General features: G+C 35.7%; 1 long non-coding RNA gene across 2 annotated transcripts; it reads left to right on the top strand.

The window, feature by feature from the left end:
- Positions 1-14209: 14209 nt before the first annotated feature.
- LOC128787076 (uncharacterized) lies at positions 14210-19343 on the top strand. 2 transcript variants are annotated; one of them, XR_008430561.1, is made up of 6 exons: positions 14210-14357; positions 14680-14794; positions 15230-15286; positions 16467-16553; positions 18287-18343; positions 19140-19343. It is a non-coding gene; the product is annotated as an uncharacterized LOC128787076 (long non-coding RNA). The 2 variants fall into 2 exon arrangements; XR_008430562.1 differs by lacking the exon at positions 15230-15286.
- Positions 19344-23036: the final 3693 nt, after the last annotated feature.

Genomic DNA, 23036 nt, shown 5'->3' with positions numbered 1-23036 from the left:
CAGTTAACTTCTCTCTGCTTTCACTATAGTTGGGGAGAAGAAGAATGGATTATTAAACAGGAATCAAAAATTCTCATTAAAATGGAAATATTTCATAGAGAAAAAGGGCTGTTTGAAAAATCAGTTCCATATGTAGTTATTTTGTCTATGTGCTGTAATTCTTTAAGCTCATATTTTTCTATTGTCATTGATTAAACCTGTGCTAAAGAAGTAATTCTGAGCGCTAAGTATATATTGCAGAAATATAATTAAGTGGCAGAAAGTATTCTAAGTCAGGTATAGTATTTTGAATCATTATTATTAATTCTAAATATTCTCACTTGAACTTTAAAAAATTCTTGAAGTGGTAGAGAACAGGTTAAGGATATATATTCTTTTCAGTTTTGTTGGCAAGGTGTTGACAGCCTCCTACTACCTAAAGGGGGCCTATAAGAAAGCTGGAGAGGAACTTTTTAGAAGGGGATGTAGTGACAGGACAAGGGGTGGTGGATTTAGACTGAAAGAAGGCAGGTTTAGATTAGAAAATAAAAAAATAAACTTCACTGTGAGAGTGGTGAAGCACTGGAACAGGTTGCCCAGACAAGCTGTGGATGCCCTGTCCCTGGGGCCAGGGTGGATGAGGCCTTGAGCAACCTGGTCTAGTGGAAGGTGTCCCTGCTTATGGCAGGGCAGCTGGAACTACATGACTTTCAGGATCCTTTCCAACCCAAACCATTCTAAGTTTCTTCACAGGCCAAAAATAATTGGGAAGAACATTAGTTTGTTTAATGTTTGTTTAATGTACTGACGTCAATATCCAGCAAGACATTCAATAGCTCACAGATTATTCACTCTAGATCATAATCTGCATTACACTTGCAGCTGTATTCAGTTCTTTAATGAAATTAGCCACTTTAACAGCAGAAAACATGCAGTCAAGTTAAAGATGACTGAAATGTCTGGTAGCTTTTTCTTTAAACTGTGATTTCAGTTTTAATTTTTTGAAACTTATTATATGGAAGATTAAAGCACATTTTTTAGTGTATCATTTAAATCAGTCATGACTAAGTTGATACCAGTGGGCAGTGTGTTTGAATATTTAATCGCAAAGTGATGGAGCATCTTCTCTTGCTTGTTAGAGTGCTTCTACTCACCAGTCTATTCTGTTCTCTTATTTGACATGACCTGAATAAAGAATGACCAAAAAGTTCAGCAAGGACAGAATAAAAAAGCTATATCAATAGAGGAAAAAAAGTATTTAATGTCCTGATGATATTATTTCCTTAATTCATTCAGTGCTATGGAAATAGTTTTCTGAGTTATTCAAAGCCATGTAATGATGTTTGGCTTGCACAAATATAATTTAGTAAAGCAAAGCAAATATTTCTTCTTGTAAACAGAAACTAAATATAGTTAAAATTGATTTTTTCCCTGTAAATTATGGAGCTCACTCTTCAACTTAAAATATTTTTTTTTGCACTCCAATCTCTTGTCAGACTAGGGAAGCAACTTTCCTTTCTTCATGATTCTCTTGAGATCAAAAACTGTTTTGAAAACCTTAAAGACATTCAGAAATGAAAGCTTTCTTCTCTAAGTACTGTAAATCAGCTAGAACACCATTTTGTCTGTAGGCCATTAGAATCAGTACAACAGTCTTACTCCCTGACTTATTGCTGTACTGAAATGTTTACACTGTTCCTTGGGACAGCCTCAGCCAGCTGAAATTATCCATTGACAGTGCATCCTCTGCCTGACATGCTTTTCCTATTGGCAGCATCCCTTTCAAAGGGACTCTGTTTGCTACACCTTTATACTCTTTCTGTGAGACTCTAAAGCCCAGGTCAGCTTAATCTGACAATGGCTTTCATCAGATCAGTGAAAACTCTGCAGAGTTCAGATTTTTCTTTCAACTTTCAGATCTGGAGAATGGAAATCACACAGAATTCTCTGTAGTGTGTCAGTACCTGCCAAGAGTCAGGAGCTCTCTGGGTGTAGGAATAGCAACTGGGAATCCAAGAGGGAATACCTAGCTGGGGCTGGGGCTGGGAGTACCTGTGCTGTCTCCAGCTGTTACTGCTAAATCAGAATTTCTTTTGTTTGTCCCATATACCTAACAGTTGCTGGTAAGAAGATTGACAGATTCCAAATCAAACAGAAAACCAATGCAATTGTTCAGCTGGGACTTTGTGACTTGTTATTCAGATGTCAGAGGAGATGGCATCCAAAGTAAGTTCCCTTTGTCCTACACTGAAGTCATCCTGTTGGCTCACTTTGCTGGGCAAGGGAGAGATAGAGCCTAACACATCACCCTTAGCAGCCATACAGAAAAAGAACAGATGCTGAAATGTTTTACTGACTTATGTTGTCACAGTCTGTCATTAGTGGGTTTTGCTCTCTTAACTGGTGATGTTGTATTCATATAATGCCTAGAAGCCACAAAGGAAGAAAATGAAGTGAATATGTTGCTTGTCAAGCTGCAGTTTGTCTGTATTGACATTTCACCATAGATCTTTCATCAGATGCATTCAATTTGGAAAATGAGTCCATTTATCTTTATGTTTACTCACAAAATATGTAGCAATAAATAGTATGGAACAGTTCTACGTTCATACTTCTGCTTACAATATTATGACTATCATAGTTTATTAGTTCTAGTAAAGAATATTCAACATAAGCATTTGTGTGACACAGTTTTCTAAGAAAAGAATAAGTAGTTGGATGAGCAGTGGCAATAAGCCCTGGCTCTTGTGAAGTTGTGTCATGAAGGTGAGCAGCTCTGTGGATGTATGTTCACACTTGAACAGTACCAACAAACAGGTACTATTTGGAATGATCAAAAGTGTTAATGAATGTGAGTTCAAATTTATTATTTGTCATAAGTCGGGAAATTAACACAAACTATCCTCTACTCTGCTGCACATTCTCATAGAAATTAAGGGGAAGAGAAAAATTTGACACCTCCTTGGTCACACGTGTTGTAGCTGGGCAACAGTTAAAGAACTTTTGAAGGAAACTAAACAGACTGGTAAACATGCACTGAAGGGCACTGCATAGGTGTGCTTTTTGAAATTGTGATGAAAAGTTTTATGAGATAAACTACATTTTTAAAAGTGAGATACCGCAGTTGTGTAGGTTAAGGACTGTTTAAATAATTCAGAAAATAGTCAAAATGAATCATTTTCTGCAAACAGAACACTTCAGAATTCACCTGACTCTTTAAGAGGGTTTTAAAGTGATAATTAAGTGTTTGAGAAGTGCTATAATACTTGGGGGATTACCTTACACATGAAGAGAGTCCTATTTACTCTACATCAGTCAAATAGGCATAATTTTGAAATTTAAGGAAGTTATTAAAGAAAGGTGATGATTGCCAAAGCTCCTCAACATGCCATCAAGAGAAATATTCAAGATATCTTGTAATATCATTTGATTTTAGTAGAAAGTAGAGTGATATAGAAGATTAACCTCTGCCAAAGGAGATGAAGTTTGGCCACGCAGTGTAATGAAAAAAACTGTCCAAAATGAAGAATGCCATCGATTTGTGAAGTTTCCTTCCTGACTGTGTTTGTATGGCATAGCACAGAGCTGCAGTTGGGCTTGAGAGAGAAGCTGCAGTTGGACTTGAGCATCCCATCAAGGACTGTGAAAGCAATGTTTCTGTGCTGGTGTGGCATATCAAGGTCAATGGGCGCTTCTCAGCACACAATGTAAGATTCAGTGCAGTTATAAACACAGCAGTATTGTGTTCTCTCTCTGTGCTGGCCAGGTATTTTTGCAATGCCCTGAACTGAGTTCTACAGATGTGCACCTTGGAAGAGACATGCAGTGCCCTCAGCAGTGACTGGCTGCTGTTGTGTGTGGTTGTGCATGGAATCCATTGGAATAATGTGACTATTTTTTGTGAACATACAAAAATAAAGAAATCAGTGTATTTATAGCATTTGCAACTAACATTCCAAGTTAATACAGAGAAGTATATTCTAACTTCAATTATTTAATAAGAAATCCAATGTATTATATATTCTATAAGTATTCTGTCCCATTCTAAGCATTATGAGATGCTTCAGAACCCTATCCTAATGGCTGATTATTTTTTTATTTAGAATTTTAAAAGTCTGTTTGCATATAATTTGATTTCTGAGTGTTTTGATCTGTTTGTCCAGAATGTCCAGAATTTTAACACAGGATACAGATATGTCTGAATCCCTGCTGCTCATGATGTCAACTGGTAATGTTAAGTACATGGAGAGATGGTGTTAAATGAAATAGAATCTGAATTTTTGATTGGAAAATTGCTTTATTTCTTCATCTCTGTGCTGCTCCTGTCTGAGATAGCAGCTCAGCAGTTAGATTTGACAGCCACAATTATGAAATTGGAATGCCAAAGAGAATTTTTTTGTTTCAAAGAGTTAAATCCCAGTTAGTGTTAGAGCTACATTATTGCACATTTCTCCACAAAGAAACATTGCATTTCCCCAAGGAAACACATTGGAAAAGAAACAGTGAAAAAGTTAAGTTTAAAATATATTTCAATCACAGTATTTTCTCATGGCTTTCGTATATTTTAACAATTTCTAAGAGGCACATGCAGATTGTTTTTACCTATGCTGATTTGAAGCATAGGAAAATACCTTTAAGACTAATTGCCCATCAATGAGAATTTGTGCATTACATCTAAATTTATCTTTTATAAAGTGAATAAACATGGAAATTTTCCAAAACACTAACTTACACCACATAATTTACAAAACAAAAAAAAGTGTAGGTCAGAATTTCAGTGAGTTACACATTTTTTGTTGGATGGATCTGACAATATCTGTGGTTAACAACATGTAGTCAGTAGTAATAGAAATACAAACATCTTTAGTCATCTTCCTAGGCCTAATTAGGGGATGAATACCTGAGAGAAAAGAAAATCATAGCCTGGATTGCAATTATATGAGAAATTTAATCTTATGTCTGACTCCAAAGCTTTGTATGTTTGTATGCAGTTTGTAGGATTAAAGTTGAAAGAGAAATATTCCTGTATTCTTTATCCTGATTGATCCTTGTTACTATTTTTTTCTCTCTTTTTCTTTTCCCTGCAGTTTCATGATAAAATAATTCTTCAAAATGGACTTGGATTTAATCCTCTGTATCTGCCTCTTGCCTTCTGCATTTTGGCAGGTTTGAAAACCACAACCAGGTATGAATTTCTCTTTGAAATCTTTCTTTGTTCATATTGCCAATTCATTTGCAGCACCCTTGTGTAGTAGTTTTCATTGGTATGCATATGAAATCTTATGATGAAGTTTAAATATTTATCAGCAAAAGTTATCTAGGTGTAATGGTAGAACTTTTGCTAGTATTTCTCTCACATACAGAAGGAAATTTGGGATTGTTGACTAGTATATCAGTAGTGTTAGTGTTAGTATCAGGCTGTGTCAGGGAGTCTTCTTTCACTATTCCCAGAAATACACAGCAAAAATATTTGGTAGTCACAACCTTGGCAGTTAGGTAACTAAACAATGTGATGTTTTCTAATGCCACTGAGTATTTCACTAATTAAGTAAACCTTGCTCTGCACTGTTATTGTGTGATGGTGCATTTAGATTTGTAATTGCTTTTCCCTCAACTGCTGCATGATGCCTTGTTTTTGCATAACATCACCTAAATCATGCAACTACAATTATATGATTTTATCAGGCCATTGTCCTCAGAAATCAAAGTAGCACTAATGTGTATTCATGCAGAATTTGGTTGAGTGGGAGTGCTCACGTCTTGCTAGAAGGATGGTAGGTAACTTGGCGATGTTCTCACACATCCAAAACAGAAAGGCCTCATAGAGGAATTAAGGGAGACCAGCAGTCAATTCCCTTTCCTTTACCTTCTTGTTGCCTTTTTATCTTTTAATTTTATTTCAACCAGTAAAACATTGTTTTAGCTGTTAGCAGGTGATGGAGCGAAATCAGAATCCTCCTGAATGAAAACCAAAATGTGACATTGGTATAAGAAACCAGAAAATCAATGGTAATGAAAAGTCAAAAAACATGAGCCAGGGAGATTTAACAAGCTATCACAATGATAGGGTTTAGGCCAATGTAGTCTGTAAACAGCAATCTCAAAGTAAATTTTATGTCAGTTTGAAAAATCATAGATTTTTAAAAAAATCTCTACTGTTGATGCTGATTATCATTCTGTGGAAGTACTGGGGGGAAAAAGGCAGAAAAATTAAATCAAAACCTTCTACTTTTATGTTAAGCATAGATTCTGATATCATCTAACAGGTCACGCTGGGACAAAGTGTATTGAAGTAAATGCCATGAGATATTTTGAAACAGATGTATTTACATCAGAATAAGACTTGCTATTCAAAATTATCTTTGCAGTGCCTGTAAATTGGCTTAAACGCTGATATTGAATTTGTGGTGTAAAGACCTTATATGTAATTTTGGAGTCTTAATGATCAGGAAATAGCACATAGATAATTCTAAATGGTATTGTGCATGGTGGTGACTGAAACCACTGTAGCCCTCTAACAAAGCAAAATGATTTGATTGTGCTTGTTCTGTGTATATGGGGATCCCCTACAAATCAGCTCGACCTCACAGAATCAAGTTGTGAGGCAGTTAATACATATGCATTCAAACTGCCTAATGATATCACTCTAACTAAAGTAGAACTTCTGTAAAAGCATCATCGTACCTATAGTCCTCTTGTTTTATTTACTTGGAGATGATCGTGTAATAGACTTGGTTTTCTAAAGCAAAACAGAAATTTAAATCCTTCAATGCTCACACTACTATTTAGAAAGAGAAGAAACCTCAAAAAACCCTCCATAAAACCAGTACTCTCTGTTCATAAAAAGCTGAAAAGGTTAAAAAAGTTAAGTTAAGGACATTGAGTGTTACACTCCCAGGTTGGTGGTAACACTTTGTGACTTCCCTGTAACATGTACAGTAGAGTCCAGCAGATTCTGTGTTGAGTTACTAGCACATTGAATTCATTCTGATGAAGGAGGGAGAAAATGTAATGGCATTTAATCTTTGACTTGCACTGGACTCTGAAACAGATCCATTTTTACTAATTCTACATTGCCTATGCTTGCAAACTAAGAAAAATGCAGTAGGAGACTGAAAGCACAACAAATAGCTTGATGAAATTATCCTCTCAGTGCAGAGTAGTGTCAATGCCAATGTGGTTATTATGTATATAGTTATCAGTCCTGCCTTCCTTTTCCTTTGTTCTTCTTCTTTTTCTTTCTGCTAAAAAAATTATCCATTTGACAACTTCTTGATTTCCAAGTTGGAGCTCTACATATCTGTCATGGTTGCTTTTAAATATTTGGAAATTGACCTGGTGTTTCTATAAATTCTAAAAAAAGACAGAACCAAAAATCTTTCTACCAAAGCCCTGCGAATCTGATCTATATGTTTGGGTAAATTTTGAAATGTAATAAAGCCCTAAATTCCCTAATGTTGCATCATACAATCCCCTTGGTTTCATGTGGGAGCTTAAAAAACTTTAACAGTGGGCCCTGAAGACTTCAGAAAATATTAGCATAATGTGACAAAGAGATTCACATTCAAGGTATCTGAATTTTTAATCCATCTTCAAGTTTAGTAGGAAGAACAACCTATTTGCTTTAGTGAGAATATTTATTTGACTAAAACTGGGCACACTGGGTAAAGCTGTATTAAAGACAGAGTTGCAATTTACATGTGGAATCCATTATAGTGACATAATACTTATTTACTGTTTGAGGTCATCATACAATTCTAAAAACCAAAGCAATATAAATAAAATCTTTAGTGCTTAATGGGTAATGGAACATCTAATTTACTGACTGTTGTCACAGGGTAATGCTATAAATCTTTACACTTCAATTTAATTTAGGACACAGAAGAAATCCATTTACAAGCACTTAAGCTGTGTTAGGATGTTGGTTGTTCTTGTTTGGTGATTTCCTTAGGATTTACCACAATGGCCTGAGTTACAGAAATACTATTTCAAGTAAAGGAAAAAACTGACCAGGGTTCAAGCCGAAAACAAATGTTCTGACAACTCAAGTTTAACTCACCTGTCAGTATCTCCGAGTTCTTTGCAAGAAACAAAACAATGATTTTTTACCATTATGGTGGTTCTTAATCCTTGATAGATACATGTATACTGAGTGGAGGAGAAGGAAGCTAAAGGAAGAACGGGGAAAAAGCCCTAAATGAGAGACTGACTAGCAAAATGGAGTCTGAGCTTTAACTGTGAGTAATGGAAATTATATGCCAAGAAACAGTTCTCTCTACATGGAAGTCAAAATGCTGTTTGACAATAGTGGCCTCATACTTTAAGTATGATAGGACAGGTATAGTGAACAATTATTGCTATTTGGATTAGATAAGAGATAGCAAATTTACTTTAAGGAAATTGTCAAAAGGTCTGGTGCAGTTAGAAGCTGTTATCTAGTAACTCAAATAGAAAAAAGATGATAGTTTTGCCATAGTTGAGAAACATAAGAAATAACTACCTTTTTCACTGTACCCTTTTCTATATGAATAGATTACAAAATGAAATTTAATTCAGACTGGTAGCTAGGAAGGATGCGCAGCCAATCTTCATAGTAGAAAAAGACATCTGTCTTATCCATCATTCATTGTGGACTAACAGTGCTTTGTCACACTGTGCTTGGTCAGTATGTACACCCTCATTTTCCAAAAGTAGGAAAACTTGCAGAGGCTTTGTTTTGGCTCTGTATTTAGTCATGTATCCTACCAACATTTCTTGTTACTTCTGAGATTCTGTATAAACATTAATTATTCCTTGCCATAAATCTGTGAAATAGATCATTATTTTCAACATTGTGAACACCACCATTTTTGCTATGGGTAAAATTGAAAATGAGAGACTTATAAAGGCAATAATTACATTTTTGTTTTTTCTTCTTGAATTATTTTCTAGGGACTGGTTTTGTTTAAACAGCAGTAGTAAAATGTCCACTTATTTTCTGTAAGAGATCTGCCAGGGATAAGAATAATCTGAGAATGTGAAGAACAAGATAATTTTTCCCACTCCATGATAGCTCATGACATTATCAAGCATATTATTATTATATAAAGGAAGGCATTGCTTGTGTTAGAGGCAGTGCTTAGTAGCAAGTAGTCACAGCTGACATAAAATGTCCATTTACTATCTTTGAAGTCATGATCAGCTTTTCCATATGAAACCTGTGAAACTCCTTGAGACATTGAGAATTTGTTACTAACTCTCCCAAGCAGCATCAAACAATTGCATTGAGTCCTGGTAGAGCATGGTACTCAGATTTTGCCCACTTTTTACCTACTTTTACCTTCTACTACAAGTCTAGTGTTCCAAGCTAGTACATCTGAAAAACTTAAAAGACCCTTTGCAGAAGAGAAATGATTAATTTATAATTGGAAATACGGGGACTAAAAATTGTAGTTGAAAATCTGTATTAACTCACCCACAGATGAAGTACAAGCAGTGGACTCTGAAATGATTGTTCACCATCTGAGTTTTGAATGATCTTGTTTGCTTGGGAGGATTTTATGGGAATTTTAAATAGAATTTGAATAGTTGACAATCAAGAAAATTATATTTTTTTAGAAAATTCTTGCATAGGAAATTGCCTCAACGCATTGAATGTTCTGCTCTACATAGCTTATTTGTAAAGAGGAGAAAATATTTTGGTTGTGCTGTAGCTATCAAACAGAAATGAAAGATGGAAAAAGCGTATTAGGTCACCTTGAGGCCAAATTCACAGGTGCTGGAAGCTGGTATAATTCCACTGATGTCAATTCCCATTCTTTTCACTTGGAGCTGCAGATGCTCAGTACCCCTGAAATCCCCGTGTATTCAGATTGTTCTTTTTAACTTAATATTTTATTACAATACAGTTTTTAGTGCACGGTCCCCTACATTTTTGCTCATTAATATGGTGATGTGTTGACTAAGGAAAACATTCCTGTTCTACTGTATGTTTTCACCTGTAGCATATTTAGCAGATTTAGTCTTTGGCAACTAAATGCAAGTAGAATGATACTTCCACATTTTACACCAGAAAGCCAAGAATCAAACCAGCAGAATCTGCTAATGCATTTACAGAGGTGTAAATTACCAACATGGCTTCAAGTCTGGAGTGTTTTGATTGTGAGGGAATGAAGTGAAATGTGGCACAAAAGAAAAATGCTTCAATAAGTAATGGCTTTTTAAACAAAAATTCCAGTGTGTTTGGATTCATTGCCACCGAGATATGCTTCAAAGAATGTTCTAAGCAGAAATTTTAATAAGTGTTGACAGATTTCTATATATTATATATGGAAATTATAATTTAAATATAATTAATAAATTATAAATTGATCTATTTACCACTTTTTCCAATTGTTCCAATTTTTTCATTTTTCTGAATCTAGAGGATTTTTAAAAGGGTGTGATGTCAGATCAGTATAGGGTAGAATTAAGCAATCAGAAAGAGATATTTTAGAAAATGTTAAATGCATTTTAAAGAACTAGCAATTGGGATAGTTTCTGGGTTAGAGTTGCTGCTTAGAATCATAGCACAGCAGTAACTTAGACAGTGAGATGGAGAAATTGCTTACACTTGTATCTACTCTGAGTTCCAAGGAAAAATGTGGTTACTATAGCAACTGCCACATTACATTTATGCAGTCTTTGGAATAGATTAAATTGCTGAAAACCTCAAGGTTTTGTTTGACTCTGTTGAGAACTGCAGCTAAATGTACTGAAGTTACTTAATCAAAGGTATGTTAGTGTGCATGTTACGTGTTACTTACTGAAACTTTGGCTTGTTACTTTAGCTTAGTTTTTTTTGGTAGCATATACTAATTCAAAATAACTTTGTCATGTTCATTTACTGTTTAGGTGGAATCCATTTGGCTACATATAAGATAGACACTGAATGTGTGAGACATCTTATAGAAAATTTCCTGCCGTGAGATATAGCCAAGAGGTTTAGAAAATCAAAGTATTGGTTACTCTAGGAAGTTTGTTTGGAAACCATCCTAAGATTCTATAAAAAAAAAAAAATAATCACTATGGCAGCAGAAAGCAAGTGATGTGTTTTGTTTTTGGTGGAAATTCACTCTGTGGGCTCAGTGCAGTTGGTCAACAATTGCAGATAAAGTCATCTAACATACATCCATTATTTGAACAAAATGTCTTGCTTTATGTTATATGTGCTTAAATGCTGTGATTTGGAGGAGTGGTGATTTATGCCTTCCTGATATGTTGAAACACTTCAGAAGTTTAATGACTTAAGAGGCAGGGAAATTTTGCTGCAAATAGTTTTTGTGTTGTGTTCATGCAGAACAAAATACAAAATAAACATATGGTGGAGCTGTAGAAAACAACATTTTTCTTTGAAGAGCTGAGATTCCCCAACATGTCATGCTGTCCTAGGAAAACTACAGATAGTTTTGCATTGTAGGCCTTTTGGGCTTCCCTGAGCTGTGACTTTTGACAGACAAAGTAGGTACTGTAGTAGCACTGTAGTAATTGAAGAATCTAAAACTGAAATCCTGGGATTATATGCACTTGTATGTTGTAGTAAATGTTTTTGTTGTTGTTATTATAGACGATTTCCTCTGTTCTAGGTGGTTAATATTTTAGCACTGTGCTTGCTGTTGACTGTTCCCCATGCTTAATGAACAGTTTTTGTTTTCTCCTGCTGCCTCTGTGCTGGGCTTGCCCTGCTGGGGCAGGGAGTGAAGCACCTGGCAGAGTCAGGGTTCTTGGTTGTTTTGGTGCTGGTTTTGTTCTAATGGGACATGGAAAACTCTGCCTACTTTGCATGTTTATTTATTTCTCCTTCTCACTTAGATTTCCCAAAGTCTAGAGTATGTGTCAGCCTCTCCAGAAAGCAACTGGGCATGGTTCTTCTAAAGGTTTGAGTTTTCACCTACCTCCTTACTTACTGCCTTACCTACTTACTTAATTACTGCCTTTCCCTTTCTAAATTTAACTCTTTCTTTAGAGCTAATTTTTCATTTTTACCTGCTTCCTTCACAAATCCTGACAGTCTCTAAAGCTTTACTTTGTTCAGATATTCTATCTTTATTTTATCCTTTTTAGCCAGTGTTTCTTATTGATTTATTTGCCTATTTAGTGGTTATTTGATAACATGACTGTGTGGTACTTTTTTTTTCTGTTTGTTGCTCAAAGTTTTAGACTGAAGTAGTGCTTTCTTCCACCCTTCAAGGTATTCCTGTTTTTCCCTGAGAGGACACAGAAGTCTGGTGCTGAAACATTAGCAAGTCTTTTGTAATGAGTGACAGTTATTTAATTTACTTTCTGTACCTGATACAATAGCTCTTACAGCTTATTTGAATATGTCATTTGGTATTTTACATAGAAGTGCTGCATCAGTTTCTTTGTAACATCTGAGTAAGGATTAGATTTAACAGTACCAGGTTATCTAGGATTGCAGTTATTGGCTCTATGTGTTTATGAAATACATTATCATAAATATTCATGATTTCATGTGTGTATTTGGTATCAGTTTGCAATGTTAATCCTGCCTCAGGACCAACTTCCATCATGACAACTACAAGGAATGTATTCTTCTTGCCTGCTTTGTGAGCTTCATAAATTAAAACCTTTGAACTACACACACTGTAATTTGCCTTGCTTTGTCCCCTATGGTATTTATCTCAATACCTTGTCATTGAATTTTCATAGGAGCTACATTTTTTTCCTTGTCAGGTAACCAGGGTTCTGACTTTGTCGTAAACTGTGACTTTATTCTTTTGTTACCCACTTCATTTTGTCACCTTTGAAAACTGCTTCCTGTGCTGCCACTTCCATGGCAAAACACATCCTTGTGCTGTGTTGGAGATGGTTAGACTCAGAGTGATTATTTGAATGTGAGACACTGTTCTTGTTTAGAGTGCTAGGGAAATTAAAAGAAGAGAAAAATGGTTTATAGACAGAAGGAAGCTGTCTTCAAGTCTTTTCACTGTAAATCCAGGTGAAAGCAAAGCAGGTATAAAACTTCTGCACACCATGGGAAACTTCCCTGTATGCTTCATTCACTTGGATTGGTTTGTTATTTTTTCTTCCAAGCTTCTCACTCTTAGCCAATATTAAAATCTGGGTTTGGCTAACAGCAATACTGTTATATATTCATGTGAAAATGTGTGGCATCCAGCTTAGTTTGCTGAGGATGACTTTCTGAGCAGAGACAGGGATACAGCTGAGAATTACAATTAGATGAACATTTCCGCTCAGTTTTCTTGTTTATAGGCGTCAAATGTATTTTTATCTGTATTTCCATTAATTCACTTTTTGATCAGTTCCCATAACCAGATAGCTTTGAAATTAAGGATAATTTTTAGTGCATAAAATACTTGAAGAAAAATGCCTACTTACTAGTTTTATATTGATGATATATTCTCAATATTTAATGAGAACATTTTACCATTGGGAAGTCCTACAACCTTGTATATCCCAGTTTTCTGGGATATAATATTAGCAAGATTCATACTTGTCAGGACTTGTCAGCTTTTTAACAATTTAATTTACCTGTTTTTTAGTTACAGTAAAAACTTAGCTCATTGTTTATCCTGCAAAATTCATTTTGCTCCCTCGTCTTGATAAATTATGTCCAAGTTTTGTTTGCTACTGTTTTTTCATTTCTAAATACATCCGTAAATGCAAAAGTTGAGGAAACAATTTGACATTCCAAGGGACTTTTAGAAAGAGTCTAGGTTATAAACAGGGCAAAGCACATTTTGGTACACAGGGGGATGAGGATTTGGGCTATTAAAAGGTGCCTTCTGTGAGAACAGCCCCTGGCTGTCGCTGTGTTGCTCAGAGTCAGTTTCAGCTTGCTCTGAAATGGACCCACCACTGGTCAAAGCTGATCAGAGCAGTCACACTTGTGGTATCTCTGTATAAATGTACTTTTGAAAGAGTAAAAAATGCTGCACAGCAGCTGTGAAAAAGAGGACTGAGACATGAGAAAAAATGCTGAAACAACTCCGCAGACACCAAGGTCAGTGTAGGAAGGGGAGTAGGTGTTAACAGGTGTCAGAGCAGAGATTCCCCTGCATCCCAAGGAGCAGAACATGGTGATGCAGGTTGAGCCCCTGCAGCCTGTGGAACACACGGGTGGAGCAGATATGCTGCAAACTGCAGCCCATGGAGGATCCCAGGCTGGAGGAAGTGGTTATGTCATAAAGGAAGCTGCAGCCTAGGTGGAGCCCACATGAAGCAGGTTTGCTGGCAGGAACTGTGGACTGTAGAGAACCCACACTGGAGCAGTCTGTTCCTGAAGGACTGTGCTGTGTGCAAAGAACCCATGTTGGAGCACTTTATGAACAGCTTCAGTCCATAGGAAGGAGCCACACTGAGGCATGTTGGGAAGAGCTGTATCCTGTGGGGAGGACCCCATGTTGCCACTGGAGAACAGTGTGGGGACAAAGGAGAAGCAGAGATGGAATGTTATTATGGACTGACCACAACCCTCACTCCTTATCCTACTGTACCACTTAGAGTAGGGAGAAAGTTGAAGAGCGAGGAGTGAGGGAAGGAAGTTGAGCCAGGGAAGAAGGGGTTGTGAGAGGAAAGCATATTTAGTTTGGTCTTTTTCTCACCATTCTAGTCTATTTTTAATTGGCAGTAAATTAAATCAATCTTCTCCAGCTAGAGTTTGTTTTGCATGTAGTAGTTTCCTGTCCTTATTAAGCCAAGAGCATTTCCATCTTATTTCACCTCCTCGTTTTGCCAAGGAAGAGGAATGGAGAGTGCTTTGGTGGGCATCTGGCAGCCAGTCAAGGTTAACCCACTGGACATCGTTTGCAGTCCTGTAAGAAGTAGAAGCTATCTTTGGTTGATGGATTCCTCATGTGTAGAAACATAGTTGTGTTTTCTATAGTACCAGTGCTTATTGCTGTACCATTTGCAATGCTGTATGATATGCTGGCAGCAGAATCTATGTGTAGAGCTTCCCTAACCCAGTTTTCAGTAAATTGGGGAGCTGATACTAAATGAAATATGTGTAACTGAAAAGGCAGAGCACCCTGATGTATTCAAAATGAATTTTGAAAGACACACAAAGGAAGTACATTCCTTACACATTCTAGGCAGTATTTTTCACCACAGAACAGATAAACGGAAAATTATAATGTTTTTATTGGGATGTTCACTTAATCTGTTTTTTCCTAGCTAATCATTAACTCTTTTATCTCTTACCAATCTGTTTATCAAAAAATTACAATCTTTTCTTCCACTTATATTCTAGATACTGAAATGTAACACTGCAAAATCACCAAGGGCAAGCAAAATTAGGACAAGATAGGTGAGGCTTAGAAAAAGGGAAAAGGGAAAGAAAAATGAAAATACAATGGGGTGAGGTAAGAAGAGAAAGAACAAAGATAAGTACTTAAATATGAAAGGGACAGAGAGTGAGAAGAAAGAAAAGAAAAATATTCTGAAGTAATAAACAGTACTTATTCATTTAATGAAACTGGTGTATCTCTGAGTGTACCTGCAGGTATGTATCTAGAGAACTTCTGAAGCACGTGTCAGCTGATTTTTTAGAGAAAACTATAGCAATATACTTCAGCCATCAACAAAGGTCCTACCCAGATGCCACAAATGAATGTTTTCTCTGCGGTTTGTGGCTTCTGGGAACCTGTGGTAGATTAGATCTCACTTAAAATTAGCTGTTAAAATCTGTGAATCTTTAAAGGACCTGTTGCAGGGTTAAGCAAACTGTACAGGGGCTGTTGAAGAAAAAACATGGGCAGAGAAATGGGGTGATTTCTGCTGTAGAAGGGATTACAGGAGGACAAGCATCTGTAGTGAACTTGAGTGAGGAAAGCCTTCATGCTTTTGTGCCAAGAGCTGTGTGAAGGATCTCGGTAAAATTAAAAAAACCCATTCATTCAGACTAAAAGACTAGAGAGCTATTACTAAGCAATAGCAAAGGGCATATGCTACTTGGGAAAAGGCTTTTTACAAGTTGCATGGAGACCTAGTATGTGACAGAGTTTAGGATTTCTTTTTGGAATAGCATTCCATCTTTTTGGTATAGGACTTAATTCATGTCTTGTGGCCAAGCTCCTGCTATTGTTTCCTAATTCCACAGTCATCTCTTGCAGCCCATTGTTTTGTATTTTTAAAGAAAGATGAATACTTGTTCTCCCAGTACTAATGTCTGTGAGCTCACACTGTGTTTTAATCATCTCTGACTAGGAAAATCATTCAGGCTGCAGTTTTTCCTTTGCATTTATGCTTATTGGAAAGACTAAATACTTCATCTCAAACTCAGGGAAGGAACTTGAAAATGCTGCACTGTCTTGCTGGCAGCATTGCTGCCCTAGAATCTCTTAGCATCATAGTAAATATCAGCATGAATATACAGGAATCACTTCAAGTGAGCATGCTTTTTGAGTAAGAAGAAATCACAGGTTTTCACATACAGGGGTGCCAACCTACTCCAGTATCAGTAGTGATTTCCCTTCTATCTTTCACAGGAATACCTAGTAGTGCAAACTGTGAGTTCAAGACTGATTGATCTGCCAGACCTTCCTTCACAGAGCTCCTGAATGATCCCTCCATCTGTATGCAAAATGACATTTGAACAACTGCTTTTCATTTGTTTTGAGTTTTTCAATGTGTACAGATTAGATGAGTATTAGGATGTCCTAATTAATCATGCAGGGAGATAGGGGAGACTAGTTATTTACAGAACTCAGACTCCTAAGTAGAAAGACATCTTCTTCCCCATTTCTCTGTAAGTTCGGTCCCTGTCCCTTGCATTCCTTGTCCCATTCCCATTTCCTTCAACTTCAAAAAATTATTGCAAAATTTTGTCCCCCTCAAAGTGAATTAGAAACTTGGGAAGTAGCCAGTTTCACTGAAGCCACTAAATTGATGTACATTGGACCTAAATCCCTAAGTCATCCCTGGCATAATTCTGTTGCCATTATCTGGGACATGTGTGCAAGTTGCTGGGGTGTAAACAACAGGTTTGTTCAGTTCATAATGTGTAATACTTTCAGCTTGGAATGTTAATATTTTGTTTCTGTATGATTTTTACAATGTAAGGCATTACAATAAAGCCTTTCATATGCAAAATACCGCAACAGGTATTTGCAGTTAGATAATATATGATACGTAATATAATAATGAATTTCAAAATAGAAGAGAAAGAACGAAGTAGACTTAATTAAAAAAGGCTCATCTTTCAGCAGGAGCAAATGTTTGCTTTCTCAATATCACTTTCTGTGGATTTCTTTTGGATTTTTTTCCTTTATTTTCTCATTTTTAGGAACTATGCTAGTTCTGTTGTATTAATACTACATTCTATGGAATTCTCTGGATTTTTCTTAGCAAAAGTGCTGAGTGTGATTTACACACAGCAAGTACACATAAGATTGTAAAACCTCAAAAAAGCAAAACAAAATTAGCCAAAGACATAATTCACATGGAGAATATTTTTGGTGAGATTTTAAGATCAGTGTTGTAACTTGTTTTATTTTAGAGATTTTCAAGTAGATGCTGCAAGGATTATTTTATAATGCAAACATTTCCTCCTCTTTTCCCAAACTGATTTTATTCAGGTTGGATTTGCTTCTGTATTTTAGGGATGTGCAGAAATCATGGATGCAATCCTGATCTGATTGAGTCATATCAGTGATTATTTTTAGTGGGATAAGGGATAGGTATCAAGGTTTCTTAATACATTTAAACCTCTGCAAACTATGTGTAAACAAAATACCGGAGTTTTTGACTGAGTAGTCCCAACTGCTTAATGTGATTTTCACTTGCATGCATGAAAAGCAAGTCATAAAATCACAGGAGGGAATGGTGGAGAGAAAAATAAGGGAAGTTATGTTTGAGAGTAAATGAAATTAGTCAGAGCATTGTGATTCTAGAAAAAACTAAATGATGCCATAATTAGATCAAGCCAAAACATTTCAGGAGAAAGGCTTTTAAACCCACAAAACATATTGATTTATTATCTTAATGCATTTGATAAATAGCTTCAGAAAATATATAAACAAACAACATGATTCAACAAAGCAAACGTATTTTATTCCCTCTCCCAAAATAAGAAAAATGTGATATTTAGCTTTACACCAAATGAAATTTTGAGATTAAACTCCCCCAATAAAAAAATGCAACCCAAACAAAGCATTCTATTTTAATTAACTGGAATGTTTAGGCTAAGCAAATGCCATCACAGGGGAGCAGACTAAAAAAAAGATGTGAATTTATTATAAAGAACTGTAGTCATATCCAGAGGTGGGATGTGGTAATTTGTGACATTTATGCTTTTTCTTCTTCCTAGTCATTGGTGCCTCTGGGTTTACACTGAAAATGATGTATGAAGAGTCTATCAATATGGGTAAGTGAAAAAACCCAGGTTGTCTTAGGTCAAATGTGTAGGACCAATATTGTGAGGGTGTGTTTTTTTTTCTGAAAATATTTCAGGGCATAGTTAAACCTATGTGGATCAGAGTCATATGATAAGATTAATACAAAAATTGCATTCTATCCAAAGTATATTTTCCCATAAACTTATTTTCATACAAATTTAAACTGTAATGGGAGACTTAAGCTCTTTGTCTATATTAAAGCTGGTAGTTTATAGAAATTGTTCTGAAAGTTATGATTACACATTACTAGGGGGTGAAGCACTGACAATGTAGTCAGAAAGGTTTTCTCTATCTAAAGCACATAGAAGATGCATTATGATTCTATAGTTCTTAGAATTATAAGAACACAAATAAGAAAAGAAGTGGATGGCTAATAGATCTTTGTTTGTTTGTTTAGGAAAAAAAAAGACTAAAAATGTTATTCAGTGCTGGACTCAAATTTATTGCTGCTCTGATTCAGCTATTAAAAAACCCACTTATCCACAATACAAGATGACACCATAATGCATTTATAATATTCCGTGCTGCCATTATGCTACCAAGTTTTGAAAGCTAATAGGGTTATCTCTTGTTTGCTCAGTACAATGTACGTGTCCTTTTTAATACTATGTGTAGTGATTCTGTTGTATTTTCAAATGCCAATTCTTTTTAATCAAAAAGGATTTCCTATTTATGTTCATTTCCTTGCAACTGCTGATTTTTTTTGTTTGTTTTGTTTTGTTTTGTTTTGCTTGTTTGCTTACTGAAATCTGATTTATTCAAAAGCTGTCATCTAAGTCCATCCATTGACCAGTCTGACTGATTCAAGAAGATCTAGTTGTTCCACATGTCACTTTAATCCCTGGTGAAGAAAATTTGCTTGACCAAAGAAGACAGTAGAAAATTTCAGTAACTTAGAGATGCTAAGTGAGCAACAAAAAAGCAAATGAAACTCAGTGTTAATAAATACATACTGAAGTTAAAATTAAACCTAGTGGTGTACTTTACCGAATTCTAAGTCAAGAGTATTGCTTGAAGAAAGGGAGAAAAGTAATTATAGGCAGTTCAGTGCACAGCTACAGTCAGGAAAGTTAGCATGATTTTGGGACACATATAAAGTTGGGTGAAGAATAATAAGAGATTATTATAATACTTTTGTGAGTCCATAGTGGGAGTATATATTCTTATGTAGCACTGTGTGCAGGGCTTTCTACCACATCTCAGAGAGATAGTAGTAAGTGGCTTCAGAGAAGGACAATTACAATTACAGGGAATTTGGAACACCTCTCATGAAAGAAAATTGGGAAGGTTTTCCTTGGAAAGAAGATGAGTAAGTGGGGACACAATAAAATTTACAGAATACTGAATACTGTAATAAGATTAAGAACAATCTTTTCTTCCTCTTTTATAATACAAGACAAAAGAGGCATTAATGAGAACATTTATTTACTTATATTTAGAATAATAGAAATGTAAGACAGGATGTAGCCTTCCCTACATAATTACGCAATAAATATCTCCACATAAAACCTAAGCAGCATTAGGGTAACCTATTCCACAAGGACTTGGACCTGCAGAGACAGAGATCCACGTGCTGTACAGAAAACAGTTTAAGGATGTATGTAATATAGATGGCAAATTGAAAGCTGATATTTTTTCCCCCATGCATAAAGTAGTTAAATGGGACAACTATAGTGCAACAGAAAATGATAGGACCAAACATTTAGGAAAACTAAAAAGAGTATGTTTATGCATGTTTATAATTTTAATCATGCTATACAAAGTAATTAAAATTAATTATAAGAACTTGGTAAACCATCCTGTGTCTCATTTCAGAGCTTAAAGTTATGTCTAATGATATGAGACCAAGGTGAAACTTTGTGTAGATTGGTGTAGATCATTTTCAGTCTGGAATGATTTTACACTTTCCTGTGAAACAATTGCATTGGATGTTCTAAGAGATCATTAAGATTTGATGGACCTTGGTGTGATCTAATATTTTGATTCAAATGTTTCTGTTTTAGTAAATATGTTGCATCTAGCTCTGATAAAGCAGAGTTTTTATGAAGCAAAATGCTGAGAAGCATAGAGTGTTAAGCTTGCATCATTAGAGAGCAAAATTGCTTCAAACAGGGGTTCCTGATGTTAAGGAATTTTAGCCAATGCACAGCTGACTCATGTATGGGGCTATGAGTTGGGTTGCTTAGAGAGAGCTGGTACTTAAAGGGCTTAAAGTGTTATTCAACATATTTTAACTGACTATAAAAAATGTTTTAGGCAGAACCAATTTCTACTGAGCATCCATTTCAGTAAAAAGTAAAGTGAATTTCTGCTTTGCTCCCTATTTTCGTTGTTAAAGTACCTTGACAAGCATATGCAAAAAAAAAAAAAAAAAGTAGGATTAGACCCTGGTATTCATTAGAAACAATTCCCATCAAAGTAGTGGGATAAATGTATATGAGACATTTTAAAGGGTGTTTAATATTATAGCATGCAATATTGTGAATGAAAAACTCTTGGCTGCTGAAAAACATGTTTGAGCTGTGTGGAAAGCTGTAAATTGTTTCTTAAGAAATACATCACATAATTTATTTTGTTTTTTTCATACATAACATATTAAAATGTCACACTAAACATCTTCTTGTTGAAGGTATGCATGTGGAAAAATTAATGCTGGGTAAGCTGGTGTGTGAACTTAGAATACATTAAAACTTGTGCACTGTCTTCATTTATTTACCCTACAGTACACATACAGGCATACTTTGTTTTTATCAAGACTTGTCAAAAATTCAGAAGCTGTGTATTCAGATATGTATCACAGATAATTCTGCTGAAATTTTTCCAATAACTTTTTTGCATGTTCATAGACTTAATTTGGAGGCTTTGGGGATAGACCATATCTCTTGAAAAACAAATGCAGAACATAGTACACCTGTTTTAGCTTTTTCAGCATATAGAGAAAATACTCTGGGTTCAGTAATACTATTAATGAAATAAAGAATATTCCAATTTCTCTGGTACACAGGGTAAAATGAACCAAAAAGAGAGATGCTGTTTTAAGGAAAACAGGATGCAATTTCATCAGTGCTTCTGAGAACATTGGAACATGCAAAGCTGTGAACAAGAACCTTAGCTTCCCAGTTGGTAACCTATTGATTAAAAGAGCAGTTCACTAATGAGATAACTAGAAGAAGTCAAAACCAAAAAAGTCTGCACAACCAAATATGCTGACTTTGTTTAACAATGAGCATGTTTTCACAGGAACACTGGAACTTTGCTGGTTGAGGGAAAATGGCTTTACCTTCACATGATTTATTTTTTAGCCCTCTGTAATATATTATGTAGCTTTATAACTAGTGTAGTATTTAGGCAGAGTCTTTAATCAGACCCAATTATACTGTTTCAACAGAACTCTGAGGAGTAGCCGTGTTTCAAAGCATTTGCATGCTACATCTGCAGGTAGTTGACTATTTCTTCTAGGCAAGAGGAGTATAGGATATTGCATAATTTGTGAGAAGTTAATTTTCATAGCAATAAGGAGAAATTTGGCTTGTGAGTACTGAGGCCACTCATAACACCAGTTTTGCTCTATACTGTCTTTGTTTAGCTAGGAGGCTCTATCTCACCTTGACAGATTTTTTTGCTCAGTTGCCACAGCTTTGCTGAGTTTTACATGGACAATGACAACTTGAACAGAAAGCTTTGGAAAGCCTGTGAGCTTACAGGGCTCTTTATATATCTGCATGTTTTCTTAAATGACTCTCTGTTTTCTTCTCTCTATCTAGACTTACCATTAAACATTGACAAAAAGATACTTTAGGCTTGCACATAGACGAACATATTCCCAAGTCTGCTGTAGCTCTGTTCTCTTGATTGTCCAAATTGTGAAATAGGGAGCAAGCATCTGGGGCTCTTGTGTGCCTGGATATGACCAGAATGTGTGCCAGGACCAGGAGCTAGGAAATGCTACTGGATGCTGAAGTTTAAGCATAGTTCATCCCACTCACCTGAACCTCCAGGATAAACATGCTCTGACACAATAAAACTCTCCATGACAGTGTAAGGCTTATGTGTTCAGAAACTTAAGCTTGTAACTATGGGATATTTTCCTGTACAGATTGCAATATGATCCATCACCTCTGAGCTGGGATGCAGCTGGACAGCCATGATAGAACTGTGCAGCTGTGCTGGCTTTCTGCTGTCAAATGATACAAAGTGCATACTGTATTGATTAATTCATGTTTTCTCTAAGTGGAACATATATTTCTGTGTCCTTTCCTCCCTAAAATAAATAGATGGCAATATGCTTATATTTATACATTGAAAGTACTTTAAGAAATGTATTAAATGAAGTGCATGTGTACATTGCCTTCTCTGGCAAGAGAGCAGATGCTAATCAGGTCACTTAATGCACTGAAGTGAGGAGCATGATAAAAAATCTAAGCACAATTTCTCTATGACTAACATGGAATAGGGTAATGGGTATAGCATTTATGTCCAAGGATTTTAAGTGGCAAAGATAAAATGCTCCATTTTCATTTTCTATGGAAGAAATCTAGCATTTTAATTTCCTTCTCACACATCAGTATTGTATTCAGTGATAAATACTATAATGGGAAGATAATTATTCTAAGGGGTTAGTTTTAAAAAGGCTTTTGGGGGTAGAGGGAGGATGATTTTTTT

This window comes from Vidua chalybeata, chromosome 4 (genome assembly GCF_026979565.1).
Source record: "Vidua chalybeata isolate OUT-0048 chromosome 4, bVidCha1 merged haplotype, whole genome shotgun sequence".
Lineage (NCBI taxonomy): Eukaryota > Metazoa > Chordata > Aves > Passeriformes > Viduidae > Vidua > Vidua chalybeata.
The sequence above is the reverse complement of the archived record's forward strand: the minus strand, read 5'-3'. Positions and strand labels throughout refer to the sequence as shown.